We start from the raw sequence: 22969 nt of genomic DNA, 5'->3' as shown, positions 1-22969 counted from the left end.
TGAAAAGGGACTGTGACTGTGTCGAATAAACCCTGCATCCAGTAACTCTTGAATTGCCCTCTCAATTTCATCCTTTTGGAGTGGACAGTAGTGATACGGTCTGATGTTGGGTGGTTTGGCACCATGCACAAGTGGAATGTGATGATCATGAAGCCTGGAAAGAGGAGGATGTGAGGGCATCACAAATAGTGCATCAAAATTTCCTAGTAAGGAGTGCAACTCCTGTAATTGCTTGGAAGTCAAATCACTGGTTTGCACATGTGTTTCTTCAATGGAATAGAGAAGGAGACCCAAATTGGAGTTAACTAACTCCTTGTCAATATGTTGGAATGCCATTTCTTGAATTATAGGTTGTCCAATAGAGGAGTGTATCAATTTGTAGTGTTGATGATTCTGTGTGAACTCCAGAGTAAGTTTCTGAAAGTCCCAGAGCACAGGGCTAATCGTAGACAACCATTGGACTCCCAATACTAAGTCACAACCGCCAAGGGACTGGGAGAATAAATCTACAGTACAATTACAGCCCCCTATGGACAGTGCACTGAACTTATAACAGCCAGAACTTTGCACCTTCCCACCATCAGTAATCATCACTTTAAATGCTTTGGTGGGATGTACTGATTGACCCTATTGCTTAAGTAACTTAGAGTCCACGAAATTGTGGTTACTTCCCGAGTCTAAGAGAATTTGCACTGGATGACCATTAACAGAACCATGTACCTTCATAGTTTGGGCAGTATGAGGGTGAATTAGTGCCATAAAAGGCACAAGCACTAAGTTCCATGTGATTTAACTCAGAAGCAACTTCAAAAGTAGTCTCAGGTACTTCCTCAATATCATTAGTCTCTAACAAGAGTAATTGTTTCAACCCACACTTGTGACCCTTCACCCATCTATCATTACAAAACCAGCACTCACCCCTATCCCTTTTCAATTGAATTTCAACAGGGGAGAGTTTCTTAATAGGGTAAGAGGGAAGTCTAGGTGCATATGGTTGAGGCACTAAAGTGTTAGGTACAAGAGGGTTTGATGGTGTGGGATTGGGTGGTTTGTAATGTCCCCCTTTAAGTTCCTGAGATTTGAGATCTAACTGGACAACTATAATGATGGCATCATGAACAGTATGTGGTTTAAGCAATTTCACATCAAATTTCAATTCACGTTTGAGACCACCCAGAAAACAACTCTTCAATAATACTGGACCAACCTTAGATGTACGATTAGCAAGCTTTCTAAACTCAGTAATGTACTCACGAAGGGTACCTGTTTGGCGAAGTTTAAAGAGTGCTTCAGCACTATCTTCAAACTCAGAAGGCCCAAATTCCCTGCATAAGGTGCGAGTGAAATCTTCCCAGCAAGGAATAGTGTTGGTGCAATCCATCCAACGAAACCATTGCAGGATTTCCCCTTCCAGGTGAAACGAGGTCGTTACAACCTTCTGGGCATCTGGAATGTTGTAATAAGAGAAGAATTGTTCCGCAAGATAGATCCAAGCAAGTAGGTATTCTCTATCGCCGAATTTTGGAAATTCAATGCGAGGCGACCACATTTGTCGGGGAGAATGAGCTCCACCTGAAAACTTATGTCTACTACTCTTTGGCTTCAACAGCCTTACAAATTAACCCAAATACGAAAACTGAATTACTTGACGATTGAGAAAATCATCCCTGAGAATCCCCGTCCATAACAAATGTTATTTCACCAATTTATTGAAATGAGAGAGCAACTTATATAGAACGATTTTGATGCAATATTACATTATCACATGGAGAAACATTCAAAGAGAATGAGTGGAACGAGTTGGGTTTGTTGCTTTTGTTGAAAAGAAGGCCAAATATCTACGCACTTTTTTTTATTTGTTTTAATATTTTATCTTTCCACATATATTTTGTTAACTTTTGTGATATTCTTCAATTCATTCGATCCGAAAGTTGAAAATCAAAAAGAGTGAAAAAAGAGGTGGATGGCACCGTTCAAGAACATTTGGTGATTGAAAAGAAGTGTTATAAGCTGAAACTTACAAGAGGGAAAATAGGAGGATTAATAGCTATCAATCATTCAGTACATATTGCATATGGCGTTTTAATGCACTGCATGTGGTGCTTTAATAGAGTGGCGGAAAGCAATCATGGTTATACATCCTGGTGCAAATTCAATCCCCACCAATTCCCTTCGCCCCAACAACCCAGTAACGCTATCGTTGAACTCAAAAATAATTCAATACTCACAATCTACAAAAGCAAACATAGTTAGTCTCACACGCACATACACTAACTAGATCTCCAGCTATTTCAGCAACAAAGCAATGGCAGCGATTAAAGACTGAAACCATAAACCATATCCAAAGTATATTCTCTAATCGTAGCGACATATATAACAACCGACTGACCAAAAACTGAAACTATAAACTGTAAGCATAATTAGTTAGTTGATGACTTCCTGCTAATTTGTGCGGCTTTCGACAATATAAACTAATGGCAAACATCCTGACACCACCAAGGTGGACAAAATGGCTCAATTCATATTCATTACTGAATAGGTCATTCATGCATCAATGTATTTACGACACTTGATCTGCGGTAAATTAGCACCACTGATCATACACTTCAAACTAACCTTGTCAATTTACTCCAGATGACGGCATGTCTGTACGGAAACACTTTCCAAACTTCGGTATCCCAGAACTTGACAAAGCTGAAACGAACGATGAGGTCACATTAAGCAATTATAGTCTCATATCACCTAGAACGATATAACTTTCGATTTAGAATGATCAAGAAATAAGGAGCGACGGAGCCATATCTCCTGCCAGAAATAATAATCTGTTAGATAAGAAGAAAAACTGGATTGAATTATTCTACTTAGTAGTCTGAATGAAGAGAGTATTCACGTTTGGTTGTTCCAGATTCGCAGCATTATGACTTCCTAATTTCTAATTCCACTCTCCTTCACCGAAATACATGAACACGGTGCATAACAGGATATAATAACTAACGCTAGTAGACACGGCTATAGCTATCGTAATGCAAGGCATAAATTCGATACCATTGTGTTGGACATTTGGTAATCTCTCAGAATCCTTTCTTCAATACCAGTTAAAGTTATAAAGTCTGAGCTGTTGAAATTTGAAACTCGAGATGGAATGAACATATATCTTCATATATAATAAAAGAAAAATTGGAATCTGTATTAGGATATTGTGCTTACAAATCATGTCAATTGAAAAACAACTGCTGATACAAAATTTAAAGTTTAAAACTTTGTACCTGGTAGGAAGCATTAGCGATTCAGCGGCATCACAACTGTACACACAATTAAATTCTTAAACTTTGTATACTTATTATAAGAGATTAAAACAAATTCTTAGTTTGTTCAAACCAACAGTTATACTTTACTAGAGATCTCAAGTCGAAGGAACAGAAACCAATTTCAATAAAAGCGAAGTTGGAAACTATTATCATCAGCGTGGTCACGGGAGTCGTTTGTTTCTGTAATAGAATAAATGAGGTAATTAATCAGATATGTCTTCTGAGTCTTGTCCTCTCATCCCTGAATAGAGTAATAATGTTGTAGATAATCTACTAGAAACAAGGCAGGAATAATTTTGTAAGAAATCAAGTCTAATTATTGGACACAGACAAAACTAGTGTATGAAAATCATTTTGATTCCAGAAAAGGAAATGCTGAAAGACTAACTGTCATCTGTCGCCTGCAACAACAACTAGCACTGAACAAAACTCACAATTCGTGAAGTTGCATAGAAACAAGAACAGAAAAAAAGATAACAAGAAAGTGGGAGCTTACCTTTCCACATTGCCAATACAAGAACCAAAGCCAAAAGAGCTGAAATCTATAGCTTAAATCAGTATCACATAAGTTCACGAAATGGTTTGATCTATTACATTTATTGTAAAACTTACAATTACATTATCACTCCAATCAATTCCAGAAAGTGGCCTGCCATTAAAATTGAATGAAAAAATGGGTAACCTAAATGTTCAGATGCTATGAAAGTTTCAATCAAGTGATTTCAGTTACAAGGGGCAATCACAGGCCAACTTAGTATAATAAAGATAAAAGCCTTAGAGTATGACAGAAACAGGAGCCTGTTAATAACGTGACGTACCAAATGTTCCCGGCAAAGCTCAACTTCTGTAAACGGTGGGCAGATTACACTTGAAACTGAACGACGGTTACTGTTCCCAGCATTGCAACCTGTAGAGGATGTATATCTATTCTGACTGCATAGGCTTTCCGTCTACATGGTCCTACAACACAGTCATTGGTCAATACACTCAATACAGGTTGCTTTTTAGTTTTTCAACTTCCACCAACCAAGTGAAACTGTCCGACTCTTATTTGTTTGGTATATATGGCACTGTCTCTTCAAGAGGTGGGACACAACAGCGCCTTGACAAACAGAAGCTAAATGTTTCGAGAAACACACACTCAGACAGTCAAATCACTCATTCAATTATTCAAGTACACAGCTGAAACAATAATTTCCAAAACAAACATAAAATTCACCCTATATTCAGCAGCCGCAAAAACATTCAATTATCTAGCAACGGACTAGTTATCATAGCTATCATTGCTTTCAAAAAGAGAGACATCTAAAAGTAGGGCCATAATATCAGCAGCTGCGAAACTCAGGCATGTACAATAACCTAGATGCGAAGAAGTTGCATTGAAAAATAAAACCGACTCGACTGTGCAGCAGATCATCCTACGCCTACCCATGTGGAGTTATTAGAGAAGATTCTATACTACATTGTATAACCTGATAAATATCAGAATTAAAGGTTTATCTGTTTCTTTTCAATCCATGTGCTTCACTGCCGGATCCTTGACCACATTCAAAAACTTGGGGAAATTAGGGTTTCATGCAAAATCTAGTAAGTGAAGTTGAATTCTTCCAAAAATAAAGCTATAAAATTGAACCAACAAGCAAACCTATCTCGTTGTGGTAAAGTAAGGGTCGTCAGAATTGAACAGCTCAACCACCACGGACCGGATCAACGATCTTCTGTTTCTTCCGAAGAAGAAACCCTTCATGCCCATCACCGTTGTTTGTAGAAGATTCTCACCCAGAAAGCCGCTTCCTTTTCAGATTTGTGGATGTCATCCCCAGAGATGCGGCTGCCCTCCTTCTCAGAGACCTCCTCTCCTTGGGAATGATGACCGGGACCAACGGAAACCCGAAATTTGTTTTCTTGTTGGGCCTCCTTCTCAGAGACGACCGTTTCTTCCTCGGAACGATCAGGAACGATTTCGATTTCACAGCAGCACAGAAACGGATGAAATCTGCAACGATAGAGTACTCGTCAAAAAGCCATCTTTTGTCTTCCTCCCAATTCCGGAGAACCACCGCGACCTCCGACAAAAGATTCAAATTCGAATTCATTCTCACAATACCAAATCAACTCAACAGAATGACAGAGTGAGGTTAGGGTTTCCGATCAGCAGTCAACAGAGTGGGGTTAGGGTTTAGGATCAGATATTCACAGAGAGAGAGAGAGAGAGAGAGAGAGAGGGAGTGATTAGGGGGTGTTAGAGTTTGCAAGAAGCAATGTGCCGTTGGGAATGGGAGGGGATTATAGTTATACATAGCCAGCACTGCCGCTATAAGGCGGTTCAACGGTCGGACTCGAGAGCAGTTTTGAATTTAAATTTCAAATTTCGAAATTCGTTTGCCGTTTATACGAGCTGCTGGCCTGGAAGATGAAGAGGAAGCGTGAAGGCATTTCAACATTACTAATATGCCCATCCTCTTAAAACGTTATTTTTTATAATAAATATTTTTTAAGAAAAAAATACACATAGAGTATACTTTTAATACTTAATTTTATATTGAGACAATACTTTTAACATTTAAGGGAGAAACAAAAAAAAAATGAAAGATGACATCATTTGTTTTTTTTCTCTGGAGTTTAACTTACGAAAATACCCTTTATTTTTTGTATCTTTTCACACTTCTCTCTCTAGCATTGAAGTTGTTCATGTCACCTAGGTGCCTTGTTTCTCGAGGTTCAAAGAGATGATATACTCATTTGGATGTGCTTTTAAAATCACAGAAAACGTTTTTGATAAAAATATTTTAGAACAATCTTTAATAAATATGCAAGTAAATCCTGGAAAAGCACTTAAAGTGCTTCTGGAACCCAAATTTTTTTCTTCTAAAAGCGTTTTTAGTCATTTTAAAAGCACATCTAAATGGGCTCATAGTATGTGGAGGTTGGGCATCTACACCTTTTTTGTCACATCCCGGCCGGGGTGGATCACTTCCCGGGCCCGTTCCACCACCGTAGCACGATATTGTCAATTTTGGGCTTACCATTCCCTCACGGTTTTGTTTTTGGGAACTCACGAGCAACTTCACAATGGGTCACCCATCATGGGAGTGCTTTGTCACATCCCGGCCGGGGTGGATCACTTCTCAGGCCCGTTCCACCACCGTAGCACGATATTGTCAATTTTGGGCTTACCATTCCCTCACGGTTTTGTTTTTGGGAACTCACGAGCAACTTCACAATGGGTCACCCATCATGGGAGTGCTCCGGCCTCATTCTCGCTTAACTTCAGAGTTCCTACGGAACCCGAAGCCAGTGAGCTCCCAAAAGGCTTCGTGCTAGGTAGAGATGAGAATATACATTTAAGGATCACTCCCTAAGGCGATGTGGGATGTTACAATCCACCCCCCTTAGGGGCCCGACGTACTCGTCGGCACACATCAGGCCAAGGATTGGCTCTGATACCAATTGTCACATCCCGGCCCGGGACAATGTGGGATGTTACATTTTTGCCGCAAGAATGAGCTTCCCATCATTAGTTGAGGTTGACTAGTACAAAAGCTAAAACAATTATATTTACACTTAGGAATGAGACTTCAGAAAATCTAATTCAAATTATTTGTTTCAGGTACATCAAATATGCCATCAAACTTTTTAAAAGGATAAAAAATTTGATCCAAGTGAACAAAAGACCAAATTACAAAACAAGCGTCAATCTTATATCCTTATACATTTGGACATCGTTCAATCAACTCTCAAATGACTAAATACATGATGGAGCTTGCACAAGAGAAAGTAAACTAATACCCAGTGATTAATTTAATTTGAAGAAGGATGTTACTTAACTTTTAAATTAATTTGATTGGTAAAAGAGTAGATTCTTTGGAACTTACAAGTACCGAATAAGAATCAATCTAACCCAACTCAACACAAACTAAGCTTCCCTATTTACTAATTTTTCTAAAACTATACAAACTGATTCTATTAAAAATATATATAAATTCAATTTTTTTTAAAAGTATTGAAGTCAATTATATTGCATATTTTTTCTAAAAAAATATTGAAGTCAATTAAGTTGCATACATTTTTTTTAAAGTAGAAAAGTATACAAAACTGATTTTACATGTATTTGAAATTGATTCTGCAAAAATGGTCGAAGACGGTTTGAACTGATTCTGCAAAAATGGTCGATGACGGGTTAAATTGATTATTCAAATATGGTCGAAGATAGGTTAAATTGATTGTGCAAAAATGGTCAAGAACGGGGTTGAACTGATTTTGCAAAAATGGTCGAAAACAAGTTGAACTGATTTTGCAAATGGTTGATGACGGGTTGAACTGATTTTGCAAAAAAGGCTGGTTAAACTGATTCTACAAATGGTCAAGGATGAGTTGAACTGATTTTGCAAAAATGGTCAAAGACGGGTTGAATTGATTCTGAAAAAAATTGTTGAGGATGGATTGAACTGATTCTGAAAAAATGGTCAAGGACATGTTGAACTGATTCTACAAAAATTGTCGAAGATATGTTGAACTGATTTTGCAAAAATGGTTAAAGACGAATTGAACTGATTCTGGAAAAATGGTTTATGACTGATTGAACCGATTATAGTAATAAATTATACAAACTTATACTACATATAGTTTCAAAACTTGTTCTACGTCAATAGTAGAGGATTGGTTGAGCTTATGACACATATTAATTTTGTTGGAGTTGTGAGGGTTGAGTTCTATTAAAAGCCTAAAATCTTAGGAGTATGGTTGGTATTTTAAAACATTGTTTTCATGTTTTTGAGCTGGGCTTAATTGTTTTGATACTTTTGTCTCTTCTTGACATGTTTAAAAACTTGTAGAGTTCATTGAAATATAGTAAAAATTGTTGTCTCTATATATAAAGCTCCCATATTTAACCTCTTTGTTTGAAAATGAAATAATGCGCTAGTTGATGAGAGATTTTTTAGTGTGGCTATAATACGGACACACAAGTCACATGTCATTATTCAAGTGGAGGGGACACCTGAAAAGAAACTATCCTCCACTTGTATAATAATATTTGGCGTATCGCTCCATATTACAGGCATATTGAAAGTCTCTTTTGTCACATCCCGGCCTGGGGTGGATCACTTCTCAGGCCCGCTCCACCACCGTAGCATGATATTGTCCGCTTTGGGCTTACCATTCCCTCACGGTTTTGTTTTTGGGAACTCACGAGCAAATTCCCAATGGGTCACCCATCCTGGAAGTGCTCTGACCTCCTTCTCGCTTAACTTCGGAGTTCCTACGGAACCCGAAGCCAGTGAGCTCCCAAAAAACCTCGTGCTAGGTAGGGATGAGAATATACATTTAAGGATCACTCCCCTGGGCGATGTGAGATGTCACATCTTTTATTTGAGCCTATACACTCTTAAAATCGAGCTTTGTAATTCAAAATTCGAGCAATTTACATCCTCTGAATCTTGTAAATTAATTTTGGGGTCGGCATTTCAATTCTCCACGACTTATAAATGTTTTGTCCTCGATATTTACAATATGTTGCGTTGCTTATATTTTAAAAACCCCAGACATGGGGTTGATTGAAAATCCCAAATATTGAACGGGAGTTAAATAAATGATTAAAAAGAACTGAATCAGGATTGAGAAATAGTTTACTTAAAACGATGAGGAACTTTGGTGGGCTGAAATAAATCGAAGATTGATTTTAATAAGATGTTAGTCAAATACAGAATTAGAGTTACTCAAAATACAAGTATAATTTATATTGTTGGCAATGCCGTGTCATCTCACAAACCATCTATTCGTGATCATCTGCATAGAAAAATATGCAGTGGTAGGGGTGAGCAAAACGTATGACATTACTCCTCCTCAGGGGTCACCCCGTTTTATTATAAAAAAATAAAACAAATAAATATGAGTACACTCCTTGAAATTCAATTTTCTTTAACCAAAACCCATCACGTTAAATTTCTCTAACAAAAACCCAATGACTAGGCTCCAACTAAGCAATATCTATAATTAAGTTTCCCTTGGCAAAATTTGTATTTTTGGATGTCTAAATTACCCCTAATAACACTTACTTTGGGTCTCTCACGTATTATCTACATTTATTTTACATTATTTCATTCAATTAAATGTCTTCAAAAACCTTATGGGATTTGGAAAAAAAATTTAAATGTCATGATTTCTATGCATTTAATAACAAAAATTTACATGATACCAATGTTCCTTATATAGTTGTTTTCACATGATGCTAACAGGTAAATTAGTATATTCTACAAATAAATAAATAAATAAATAAAATTATTCAAAATTATTAATTTTTTAAATATAACATAGGTGAATTATTTTGCACAACATATATATAATAACAATATAAGTTCCTAGTAAATTATGTAATGATACATGCAAAATAATTTACCTACAAAATAAATAAACATTTTTTATTCAAAATTAATTAAATACCAATATTTTGCAATATATATATATATATATAACAATTTACCTACATGCAAACTAATTTACCTACAAAATAAAAGAATGTCGATTGATTGCACACTATATAATAATAACAAAATGTGGCTAATATATATGTAATATCACATGAAAAATAATTTACCTACAAAATAAATAAATGTTTTTAGCCAATTGATTCAAAATTAATTAATTACATATTATTTTACATAAAAATATAGATAAATTATTTGCACGCATATATATAATTTTAATAAAATATGCCTAATACATACATGCAAAATAATTTACCTACAATGATTGTCAAACAAATAAAAGAAATGAAAGATATGATGGTATGAGAAGTATAAAGTAGATAATTTTATAATAATAAGACACTTATTTCCCACAATTATGGTGGATAATTAAATTCATTAACATAATTAGAGTGTTGTGGCACAATCGTAAATAGTTTGAAAATAATAGGTATTTATTTGTTTACATGGCAGTCTACTTCAAATTTGGGTTTTATTTGGATGTTTAAATGAGATGGGTTTTTGTCGAGAAAATAAGTGTTGAATGAGCTTATATCTAAAGAACCCTAATATATATCATATGACATTTGAGTTAAAATCTCAAATCATGATCGAATCTCTATTGATCAGTTCAAGCTAGTGGCACGCGATTGCTCTAACGTCACTATATCCAACACTACCTGATGACCAAGTAAAACATAGTAACTACCAGGCTATAAAGCGGCAAGGTGCACACAAGATATATTGCATTCTTGCAAAATATTCGAACAATAATCGATCATCACTACAGGCAATACGTGTGAAACATTTAGAAAAATCAATAACCCCATCCAAATACAATTTCGTAATCATGGCCAATATCAACTTAACTCCAAGGCCAAATACTACACAAATACGATTTGAATGAAAACCATTCCGTACAAAACATTTATAAAAAATAGTACAGGGAAAACTAATGAGCCAAGTGAAAAAACCTCATACCTCGACTCTGAGCAAAACTCGTAACTTTATCATAGTCCACACAAAGTAAACATCAGATTAGAAAGATTGTATCACTCCCAAAATCTCTTCATAATCTTATAGATTAGGTTCTGTTTGGGCCCAAAATGATGGTTTGGGCCGGGTTTTATTCTCGGCCCAGAAGGTCTTATGAAGGGTTATCGTGGATCGTTTAGTTCATGGGCTTCCTAGCCTAGGTTGGCCAAGTCTTGCTGCAAGACGAGTAATTGAATCCCGGCACAATAAGGAATCTCGGCAAGATAAAGATATTGATAACCCAGAAGTGAATGCGGCTTGATAAAGGACTGGGGTCAAAGTCATAGTGAAAATAGGACTGGTCGAGATAGTGTTTGATCAGAATAAAAAGTCCTAATCCAAGTAGGGTTTTAACTCGATCCAAATAGGACCTGATGTTATAAATAAAGGAGGTTGTGCATCATTCAAATACCTTTCCAATTCAACACATAACTGCCCTGCACAAATTCTCTCAACAACCTTGAGATTTTTTCTTTTCTCTTTTCGCTGACACACCTTCAGTTTGGATAAACAGCAATGTGAAGGCAACCAGTGATATCTTCAGTTAGCATAAACAGCATTGTCACCGTAGAATCAATTGATCTTGTAGCATCTTCAATCGGCATAAACAGCACTGCTTTGAGGGCGATTGATTATCTATCTAAGTCTCAGTTGAGAAGGATTTCTGAATCCTTATTGGTCGAGGTCAACCCATCAGCTTTCTCGGCGAAGTCAGGTGTTACAGTTTATTGGGCTCGGCAAATTGCACGTCGAGTTATTTTATGATTGGATACTCTCAAGTGGGATTTAGAGTTCGGCATTTCAACAGCCGAACCGCGTTTATTGTTAAGACTTATATCCGCTTTAAGTATTTGTGGCCTTACACTTTGGTGTCGATTCGACGTGAGTTTACTCTAACGAATACCATCACTATGACCGAATCCAACGACGACGATTTGTGAACTTTGTAAGAATAGTAGCATTGTCTTCAGGTTCGAGAACCTAAGAGGCCGAGACATGTTCCTTCATCGATTGCAATCGCAAGACATAGAAGTCAGTCGCACACCCAATGCAACATCAACACATTTTACTCCTTGGCCGAACTCAACCGACGAGTTGGCACGCCTTGCATTCAACCGAAGGACGTAGTTAGCTCATAGATTACTCGGCCTGCGCGCCACGTAGGCTTGGTAGTTTTTACGGTCAACAGGTTCATTGAATCTTCTACGTTAGGTTTATTGTTCAAAGATTAGGTTCCTTTGTATTTGTACTATATATTGTTTATTTGTGAATGGATGAAATTTAGAAAACCTTTTTTTACATGATATCACTATAGGTCTAGGCTCTCTCTCATTAGACATCCTCGTTGATCCTCGCTGTTCAATCTGATGGCTACCAATTCTTCCTCATCTTCTTCCTCTTTCTTCTTTCCCACCTGCCCCAGTTCACTTTTCCGGCCCCAACATAACCAGTTTTCTCAAACTCGATGACACCAACTACCTTGAATGGCTTTGTCAAACAAACTCATTTCTTATTGGCCAAGACTTTTACAAATTTGTTGACAAAACTCGTCCGAAGCCTGCTGCCACCGTCCTCATCATGCAACGTACTGCTCCTGAGTCATTCTCCTCCCTGTATGGTGTTTTCCCGTCCATTGATTCACCTGTTATTATTTCCTTTCATAACCCAGAACTGCGTATTTGTATCCAACAAGATCAACTTGTGGTGAGTTACATCATCACCACTCTCACCAAGCCCATTATCTCGCTCACTATTGGCTGCGAGACATCTTAAAAAAAATCTAGGATTGTCTCCAATGCCACTTTTCTCAGAAATAGTTGCTAGCTTTGCATCTCTTCAATTTCAACTCATGGACATATGACCAAAGGTTCCATATCAACTGATGAGTGCCCGCATCACTCCAAGTCTTTTGCCGATTCCTTGCTGACATCAATAAACATGTTGATCATGAATATTTTTTCAATGCCATCCTTTGTGGTCTTGGCCCCAAATATCTTATGCTTCGTACTGCCATCCTTTAAACATGCACCTCATCTGCCAACCTATTATGATCTTCGCCCCGTTTTCTGGCATTTGAAGCTCAAGATCCTCATATGAACAATCCCTCTCATTCTTCTTATACTGCTCTTTACATAACCTACCCCAATCCTCCACCCCAAAACAACGGTCCCCCTTCCCCTTTTTCTACACATCACTACCTGTAATGCATATGTAGATCTGTTGGAATTTTATTAGTTTAGCTTCACATATATTACAATATCAACTAGAAGCAAAGTGTAAATCAAACCTGAAGAAGCCATTGTAACTGGAATAGGGCTAGTTTACTGAACAAGAACGCACATTTTCCCTTGAGCAAGGACTGTAGACATGTAGCCTCAAACATTTCCTCCTATCACGGAAACAGTTTGATTAAACCCCACATCCATTTGATTTCCAACATGGGATATCCACTCTTTACCATGTTTATCCTTATTGTCCTACTTTAAAGGAAATAATATTTATTCATATATTAAGCCTAATTGATTTCGGCTTCCACTAAACTTAAACCCTGATGTGATAAGTTTAGAGTCTAATAGGGTTCCAGCATTCTCCCACTTAGATCTAAACTGATCACTTTCGTTCAAGTAATGTATTCACCAAAATCAATTCCTTAGTGACCACATGAGTTAACAGATGAATAAGCATTTCCTTACACATCGACCATGAGTGATTCAAGGCACATAACTATAGAAAGAACTTGCACAATAATAACACAGTCACTCTGTAATCACTAATACCATGAAGCTAATCATGTATGATGCTTAAACATCTTAGATAAAAGGGAGCCATTTTTCATACTCCCAATGGATAAACCATTTCCTTAGCGTTACAGTATCCTTGATGCATTCATGTAAATGATCATTAGCCATCACATGTGTGTGTGTGTGTGTGTGTGTGTACACACTAAATTATTCATACTCCTGATATTTTGAAAACAAATGAATAATGCAATGGGAAACTATAGGAAATATAGAACCTTATCAGCTAAATCAATAATTATATGCCAATAACTCTCATCAAATGACACATGAATTATCATTTAGCAAGTACTTTAACAACTATTTGCATGAACAAAGCAACTATCAAGGCAAATGAAATTAAACCAAACTTTGACTCCCATATAGCTGCTGAATCAAACAAATCCAAGACTCTTATTTTTGCAACATGCACAGCAACTGCTAGTGCCTTAGTAAGTGGGTTTGCTATCATGGAGTTGGTGTCAACATGCTCGATTATCACTAGTTCATTCTTCATATCCTCTCTAACTAAACGATACTTACTATCCATTAACCGATTGGTAGTAAACTGCTTGTTGTTTTTGGAAATGAACACAGCAGCCTCATTGTCACAGTGTATCACAATTGGCCTTGAGATGCTATCCATGACTCCCATAAGAGTAACCAGATCTTTGATCCACAATGCCTTCTGCGTAGCCTCAAAGACGGCGATATACTCACCTTGCATCGTGGAGGTTGCAAGTGTCTTCTGTTTAGCACTCTTCCACGAAATGACTCTGGCTAGAAAAAATAAATTACCATTCATGGACCTTTTATCATCCTCACACCCTGCGAAGTAGGGGTGGGTTCGGTTTAAATCGGTTTGGTTTTTTGCCAAAACCGAAACCAAACCGAAATTTCGGTTCGGTTCGGTTCGGTTCAATTTTTTTTCGGTTTTTTTCGGTTCGGTTTCGGTTTTTTGTTTTTATTTTTTTCAAAAAATGAAAAACATTGAAATTTTAAATTTTAACATATCCAACACAATCATAATATAAACATTCTAACTAGAATCAAAGACAATGAAAATAAACATTTAAAGTTGAACTAAAATCATCAATCAAGTCTTTCAAAGTCCAAACTAACAACCTCACAATACAAAAATCACACAAAAATCGTACAAATGACTTAGAAAAGTTAAATTGTATGATGTTGTTCAAAGATCAGTGTTGTTTGCTTGTAACTGCATGTTGACAACTTGATTAGTAAAGGTAATGCGTGGGTGGATTTATTTAGTGTGTGTTGGATTCTTTTCCATCACAAATTACCCAAGTAATCTACCCGAAATAAATGTTTATGGATTATGTTACATGTTATATGAGAGTAGATTTGGAAAAGAAAGCTGGCGCAGAAGTAGACAGTGCTATGAAGATGGATGTAGGTACTTCGGGAAGAGGTTTGGTTCCGGAACCTTATATGGGGGAGAAATAATAGGTTAGGGTTTAGAGTTTTTATAGGCCTTTTTTTAATATTTTGAGCTTAAAGTTTGGCAACACATTGGGTTAGCACATTTTAACTTACAAATTGGGTTTAGAAAATAATACCCAAAACAAATAATTAAATAAAAAAATTAATTTAATTAATTCGGTTTGGTTCGGTTTGGTTCGGTTTCTAGATCACTAAAACCGAACCGAACCAAAAGAATTCGGTTCGGTTCGGTTTTTTCAATTCGGTTCGGTTTTTTCATTTGGTTCGGTTTTTTCAGTTTCGGTTCGGTTTGGTTTTTGGTTTTTTTCGATTTTTGGTTTTTTGAACCCACCCCTGCTGCGAAGTCTGAGTCTGAGTAACCTACTACTTCAAGCTTTTCACACTTCTTATGCACAAGCATGCACGACTTCGTTTTTGCAAGTAGCTCAACATCTTTTTGGCAGCCACCCAACGTTACTCTCCTGGGTTTGACTAAAACTTACCAAGCACGCTTATTGAATATGCCAAGTTTGGCATACTTGAGCATACTTAAGCATACATTAAGCTTCCTACCAAAGATGCATATGGTTTGTTCAACATGCCTTGCATTTCCAATTGATTCTTAGGGCACTGAGACTTGTTTAGCTTATCACCCTTACTCATTGACACTTCACTTCCAGAGCAACAGTCCATATTAAATCGTTTTAAAACATTTTTCAATGTATGCCTTTTGTGAAATTCCTAACAAATTTCTTGACCTATCCCTGATGATCTCAATCTCAAGTACAAAAAAGGCTTCCCTGAGATCCTTCATGTCAAAAGTTCTTGACAACAATGATTTAGTTTCCAATAAAAGATTAAAATCATTGCTTGCAAGAAGTATGTCGTCCACATATAAAATGAGAAAAATAAATCTCGAACCAATGCATTTGAAATAAATGCAATCATTAACCGTATTTTCAATGAAACCAATTTATGTTACCTTTTGATCAAACTTCATAAACCATTGTCTTGATGCTTGCTTCAGCCCATATATCGATTTGCTTAATTTGCAAAGCAAATGACCCTTTCCTTCTTCTACAAAACCAAGAGGTTGCTCCATGTAAATATCCTCTTCAAGATCACCATTGAGGAAAACGGTTTTAATGTCCATTTGATGAAATTCTAGGTTGAAGTGTGCCACCAATGTCGAGATCATACGAAGAGAATCTTTTGATGAAACAGGTGAGAATGTTTTGTTACAATCCACTCTTTCCCTTTGGTTGAAACCCTTGGCCACAAATCTCGCTTTAAACCTTTCAACTTTGCCCTTCGAGTTCCTCTTCGTCTTATACACCCATTTGCATCCAATGGGTTTCATTAAATTTGTTTTCTCCACCAATAACCACACTTGATTAATTTGCATGGACTTAATTTCCTCCTCCATTGCATGCTTCCAAGACTGAAAATTCTCACCGTTCCTTGCTTCCATATAGGTTGTTGGATCAACCAACATTCCCTCATCATGCTCCACATCAGTCAAGTAGGTCGCATAATCTTTAGAGATCGCTGACCTTCGAACCCTTTGTGATACTCTTCTCGGTATTTCATTTATTATTGGGCTTTCCCCAGCAGCTTCCTCGATAACATGTTCATGCATTGGCTTATTTGTATAATCATTGATTATACCACCAATTCCAGGAATACCTCAGGTTTGAACATAATGGTTTACATGGCATTTGACCCATGTTGATTATCTCATCCATGAAAATCAGTGGGACCTTTATGTTCTAAAAAAATAAAGCTATTTGAATCTCCTCCGTCATGGTTGACTTATTCTTCAATAAACTTCGCATTATTGGTTTCAAAAACTCTAGTGTGCAAGTTTGGAGCATTAAACTTGTAACTCTTAGATTTTTCAGGAAAACCAATAAAATGACAACTTACGGTTCTCGAGTCAAGTTTCATTTCTTGTGGATTATACATCCTAGCCTCTGCCTTGCACCCCTAAACATGAAGATGATTGAGACTAGGTTTCCTCGAGGTCCAAATCTCAAATGGAGTTTTATTCACAGCTTTGCTCGGGACTTGGTTCAACACATGATTTGCCATCTTCAAAGCTTTTCCCCAAAGAAAATAAGGGAGAGTTGTGCGGCTTATCATACTTCTCACTATCTCTTTTAGCGTTCTAATCCTTCTTTCCGCGACACCATTTCGCTCTAGTGTCCCAAGTGTGGTATATTAAGCTTGAATACCACATTCTCCAAGATATAAAGCTAATGGTCCCTTATGTTGCCCAACCTCTGTAAACCTACCAAAATATTCCCCTCCTCTATCCGATCTCAAAACCTTTATTGTAGTGTCCAATTGGTTTTCAATTTCTATTATAAAAATTTTAAAACAATTTGGGACTTGTGATTTTTCTGAAATTAAAAATTCATATCCATATCTTGAAAAATCATCTATAAATGTTACAAAATACACATTTCCACATATTATTTTTGTGGGAAAAGGACCACAGACGTCGAAATGGATCACTTCCAACAGTTTTTGACTCCTTGTTGAATTCTTCTTTTTAATTTTTGTCAACTTCCCTTTGCAACAATCCATACAATCATGTAGATCGGTGAAATTTAAATCAGGCAAAATATTTTCTTTCACCAAACATTGCAATCTTGTTTTAGATATATGCCCTAATCTTCTATGCCAAAGCATGGAAGAAAAGTCATTTGATAATGGTCTTTTAACTTGCAGTGATGAATCAATATTATAACAACAACAACAACAAAGCATTTTCCCACTAAGTGGGGTCGGCTATATGAATCCTAGAACACCATTGCGCTCGGTTTTATGTCATGTCCTCCGTTAGATCCAAGTACTCAAGTCTTTTCTTAGGGTCTCTTCCAAAGTTTTCCTAGGTCTTCCTCTACCCCTTCGGCCCTGAACCTCTGTCCCGTAGTCACATTTTCGAACCGGAGCGTCAGTAGGCCTTCTTTGCACATGTCCAAACCACCGGAACCGATTTTCTCTCATATTTCCTTCAATTTTGGCTACTCCTACTTTACCTCGGATATCCTCATTCCCAATCTTATCCTTTCTCGTGTGCCCATATGATGCGAAATATATAAGCACACAAATTAAACCCTATTTGTGACAATTGTAGTAATGATGTAAGTAGGGATCGTTCTAACCGGGGATTAACTAGGGGTGCTAAACACTTGACTCAAATAAATAAAACTAACTTTTAAAACACTAAGACAAACCAAAAGACTCAAAACAAGTTCAAAAGACTCCAAATACTTAAAAGCATAAAATAAGATAGATTTGAACGACTAAGACTTTAACAAAATATGGGGGGGGGGAAATTGAGTTGTTTTTGACGAGATTAAATTAAATGGACAGATTATAATTAAGGGCAAAATGTAAATATGAATGCAATGAAAAATATGGATGATGGAATAGCTTAAGGGGTTCTTCTCCACACATGTCACACTTGCAATACAAGATCGATTCTCAGTTGGTCTTTCGATAAATTATGAAACTCAACACCCTAGGTTAATTAGGTCCGCTTAAATTAACCGTCAAGTTCTCCTTAAGTTAATGAATTGGATGGGTTTGCGCAACGCAATTCACAACATTCTCCAAAAGTCCTTTACGTGAAAAGCACAATAAAGATACAATCAAAGATCATTAAGCATCATGAAAACTATAAGTGTTGACGAGGCATTCGTTACTATGAAAAGCATGAAACTAGTGCCAAAAATTCATTTAACGCGATTGTTTATAAGCAACCTCCACTACTTGTGAATATAAGTTCATAACGATTAGGTGAAACTCACTTATATTCTAGCGTCATATTTATGCATGAAAATTAAGCGTGCACTCTCAATAAACATACATAAATAAGTTATCAATCAAACGGTTAAACAAATTGAATCCACAACTTATGAAATTCCAACCAAAGATAATCAATTCATATTGCAAGCATAAACATAGTTTCGAATCACCCCCTAGCTAAAAGGGGGTTTAGTTCCTCATACTTGCAAAACAAAGATACATAAAATTAGACATTGAAATCAAAGATAGAAAACACCTAGAAACGCTCCAACACTCCCAAGGCTTGGGCTTAGGCACGGCACAAGATGTTCCTTCTCCTTCCTTACTTGCAAGTTGCGGCACTAGAGGTTTTGGACGGTTTTGGGTGGTTTTTATGGTGTAGAATGGATGGGGAATGGTATGGAAAGGTTTAGGATTGATGGGTGGTGTGGCTAGGGGTGGTTTTTGGCTAAATTTGGAGAGAAAATCTGTTATGACTTTGATGAATATGGAAGGTGGTATTTATAGGCTTGAGATAGGACCACTCCATTTCCTTTGCATGTGAGCTTGTGTGGGTGTGTGTTGGCATGTTTCCCCTTTACATTTACACACACATGCTTCATCATTTCAACCACAAAACACACACAATTCCTTCACCTTTGCCATGAGTTTTGTATGTGTATGCTTCAATGTTCTTCTCTTTGCCATGTGTTTGCTTTCTTTGCCATGTGTTTGCTGCCATGTTTTCCCCTTTACATTTACACACACATGCTTCATCATTTCAATAACAAAACACACACAATTCCTTCACATTTGCCATGAGTTTTGTCTTCACTTTGCATGTGGGCTTCTTTGCATGTGTTTTCTCCCTCTCTTGCCTTGAGTTTGCATGTGGGCTTCTTTGCATGTGTTTATCCTTGCAATTACACACACACACTTGCACACACAAAAGCCCAAAACGTCCATCCTCATGTCTCCATGTTTGCACCATCCAATCTTAGCCCAAAAATGCTCCAAAATGCTCCAAAATGCATCTTCTTGCATCCTTGGCCCATAGAACCTACAAACACACAAAAATGGCTTAAACTACTAACATAACTAAGAACTAAGAACATAAATGCACGAAAACAAACATACTAAGTCGCATAAATATGCTCTTATCAAATTCCCCCACACTTAGCTTTTGCTAGTCCTCGAGCAAAACAAAGAAACAAAACATAAGAACAAAACAAAACCTAAACCTTCCAATATTTACCTTAGGGATTTTCAATGCAACATGACATGCAAAAGATCATCATAACCACATATTTTGGCCTTCCCTACCCTTGAGCACATACTTAATCATAGTCACCACATACTAGTTCACATATAACCAATTAAAACTATGTTTTGAATGTAGTAACATGCCTTAGAGAATCTGCTCAATTCCTTACAAGATACACTCTTATTTTCACTCCGATTTTCTGACTACACACCCTACACTAGGTGTATGTGAGAAGATTGATGTAAACATGAAAACGAACACTCACATATGTTTATAGCAAAGAAAGCAATTTCTGGATTTATTAAGCATGTATAGATATGATCTCATGACTGGAATGCTACTACTTAGATGCGAGAACCAGGGACACCATATGCTCGTACCAATCCCAAACTCCACATATTGAAACGCATAACACTCAAGATTGAAGTTAAGGGTTGTAACGGGGTTAGGGGTGATTGGCTAACAATGAAAGGTAAGGAAACAAACGTTTTTAAAGCATAATAAGCAAAGTAATGAAATTGATGCTTAGAATTCCCTTTGAATGCAGCAACTAACTTTAAACACAATAGGGTTATTCATTCAACTTTTTAGGGCCGATTTCAACTATAAACAACACTTGTGAGTCTTTCCTCACTTATTTCAAACTCTTTTTCTTTTCTTTTTTTCTTTTTCTTTTCTAACCCGTGCCTTATTACTTTCTTTTGGCACACAAAACACAAAAATCTCATTCCCCCATACTTGTTTTCTGCATAAGGACAATCAAAAGGAATTCATTTTAAGTCATGCTTCATTATGCTTTAAAAACAAGGGTATGGATAGTCCTAATCTAGGCTAGGTAAGGGAAATGTGGTTTAACAAAGAAAACAGGCTAAACAAGGCTCAACGGGGTTAAACTTAAACAAATATGCACGGGATAAGCTTTTTGGCTCTAGTTCACTACACAACTTCATCTTGAATATGTGTTATGCAAATCAATGTCATGCTTTGAATGGAACGGGCATAAGTTCTAGTATTTGGAACTAAATGATGAAACGCCTTCTAAGTAGCAACCAAGCAAAGAATGATGAGATCATGCAACGACTTTAGAAAACAAAAATGCACAGATTAATAACTCTCCAAAGAACGTATTAGGCTCAAGTCTCTCAAGGTTGTAGTGTTAGTTTGAGTTCCTTCCTTCAAGCATGTTACAAAAACTGATTTTTTTTCTTTGTGATTACATGTGAATTCGTAAACTATAACTATAACCAAGCATAAATCAAGAGCATATCAAACTTCCATCCATGTTTATAACTTTCTTTAACAGTCATGCAATTAACAAACCAAATCCTCATTATTGTGTTGGAAGGTACCCTAAGACACAAACAAACACACAAAAACAACTCTTTTTGGCTTTTTCAAAACAATTTTTTTTCAAACTTTTGTCAAATTTTCGGATTTTTATGTCAAAACATACTAACATGCTTAAAAACACACTAAAAACACTTAAAACAGCAAGAAACAACATTGTAAGTGATAGGTGAATAAAATCCCACGAAAATCATGCAACAGCAACTTGTTTACCCCCCCACACTTAAATCTAACATTGTCCTCAATGTTTCAAACATAAACTCACACAAAAGCAAACAAACAAACAACGAGGAAACATGATAAACATGGCAAAGTAAAAGCAACAGAGAGGAGGGTTAAAGAACGCAAACACCTGGTTTTGGAGTCGGAAATTCCTAGGTCTTCTTTATTTCCATGGGTTGCCTCCATCACTAATTAGAACTCTAGGCATGCCAAACCTAGCAAAGATATTAGTTTTCACAAAATCTGCAACAACCTTTGAATCGTTAGTCCAGGTGGCTTTGGCTTCCACCCATTTGGAAACATAATCAACAGCTAGCAAGATATAAGTGAAACTAAAAGATGGAGGGAAAGGACCCATGAAATCTATACCCCAATGTCAGAAAACACTATAATGCAAATAAAAATAAAATAAATAAATAATAAGAAACAAAATAAAGCAATTGGACTGAAAACTTCCCTAGTTTGCAGTAAAACCAAGCGATGACCCCCCAAGCTAAAATTCTGTAATCAACTTCAAGGGTGGAAATAACCAAAAGTTCCTGCAAAGAAAAGAAATAATTCAGTTAAGTAACGCAAGAATTGCAAACGAAAAATTGAAAATCACGATAAAAGACAATGAATAGAACTAATAAGTGATCATTGGTCGTGCTTGTTGACTTTCCACAGCTTTCCTCTTGAACGGGGTGACACTTAGCTTTTTACTTGCAAGTGATGATTTGATGATATTGTACGGCGAAGCTTTACTCTTTGGTGATGTTGCAGTTCCTTATTTGTTCTCCAAGCAGATGTGGCAGCTTCTCTAGTTCTTCATCTCAGACTCCTTCTGCTGCGATGATTGTGCAAGCTGCATTCTTCTCTGCTTGTTTCTTCTGTACGTTGTCTCCACATGCTGCTGGTATCATTTTCGCTTGCCTTATCTGTTCTTCAGGTAGATGTGGAGCTTCTTTGGAAGTACATCAGCAGTGGAAGACGAGTACTCGAGAGCAATTTCTCCATGTTCTGCAGGTTAGAACAAAGACAAGGAAAAGGACATGGAGAATGCATGATATGAGATACTCTTGCTTTCAACCTTTATGATATGAAATACTTTTGCTCTGGATGGGTTGTTTGCAGGGGTATCCCAGGGAATGAGGAATACAGAGTGACTCGAGAGGGTTCTTTGGGAATGCATTCTCGGAGATGAAGAAGTGCTGAGAGGGTGTGCCTTTGCTGTGGAAGGCGAAGGTAAATACTTATAGGACTTTTCTTCACAACCGGAACTATTCTCTCACTCATTGTCGGCAGCCGGTGGATGGATGAATAGTACAAATTACG

At 36.9% G+C, this 22969-nt stretch overlaps 1 protein-coding gene and 1 long non-coding RNA gene across 5 annotated transcripts in view; both read right to left on the bottom strand.

Annotated features, from left to right (window-relative positions):
• The window catches only part of LOC126601838 (uncharacterized), an 89936-nt gene that overhangs the window by 22776 nt on the left and 44191 nt on the right, over nucleotides 1–22969 (bottom strand). The gene's annotated exons all lie outside the window — the stretch shown is intronic.
• Nucleotides 1973–5727, bottom strand: LOC126601839 (uncharacterized). Of its 4 annotated transcripts, none has more exons than XR_007615827.1 (3): nucleotides 4127–5727; nucleotides 2617–3957; nucleotides 1973–2231 (listed from the first exon to the last, which is right to left on the bottom strand). It is a non-coding gene; the product is annotated as an uncharacterized LOC126601839 (long non-coding RNA). The 4 variants fall into 4 exon arrangements; XR_007615829.1 differs by having other exon boundaries at nucleotides 1973–2694; nucleotides 3267–3957; XR_007615828.1 differs by having other exon boundaries at nucleotides 1973–3302; nucleotides 3391–3957.

This window comes from Malus sylvestris, chromosome 15 (assembly GCF_916048215.2).
Source record: "Malus sylvestris chromosome 15, drMalSylv7.2, whole genome shotgun sequence".
Classification (NCBI taxonomy): domain Eukaryota; kingdom Viridiplantae; phylum Streptophyta; class Magnoliopsida; order Rosales; family Rosaceae; genus Malus; species Malus sylvestris.
The sequence above is the reverse complement of the archived record's forward strand: the minus strand, read 5'-3'. Positions and strand labels throughout refer to the sequence as shown.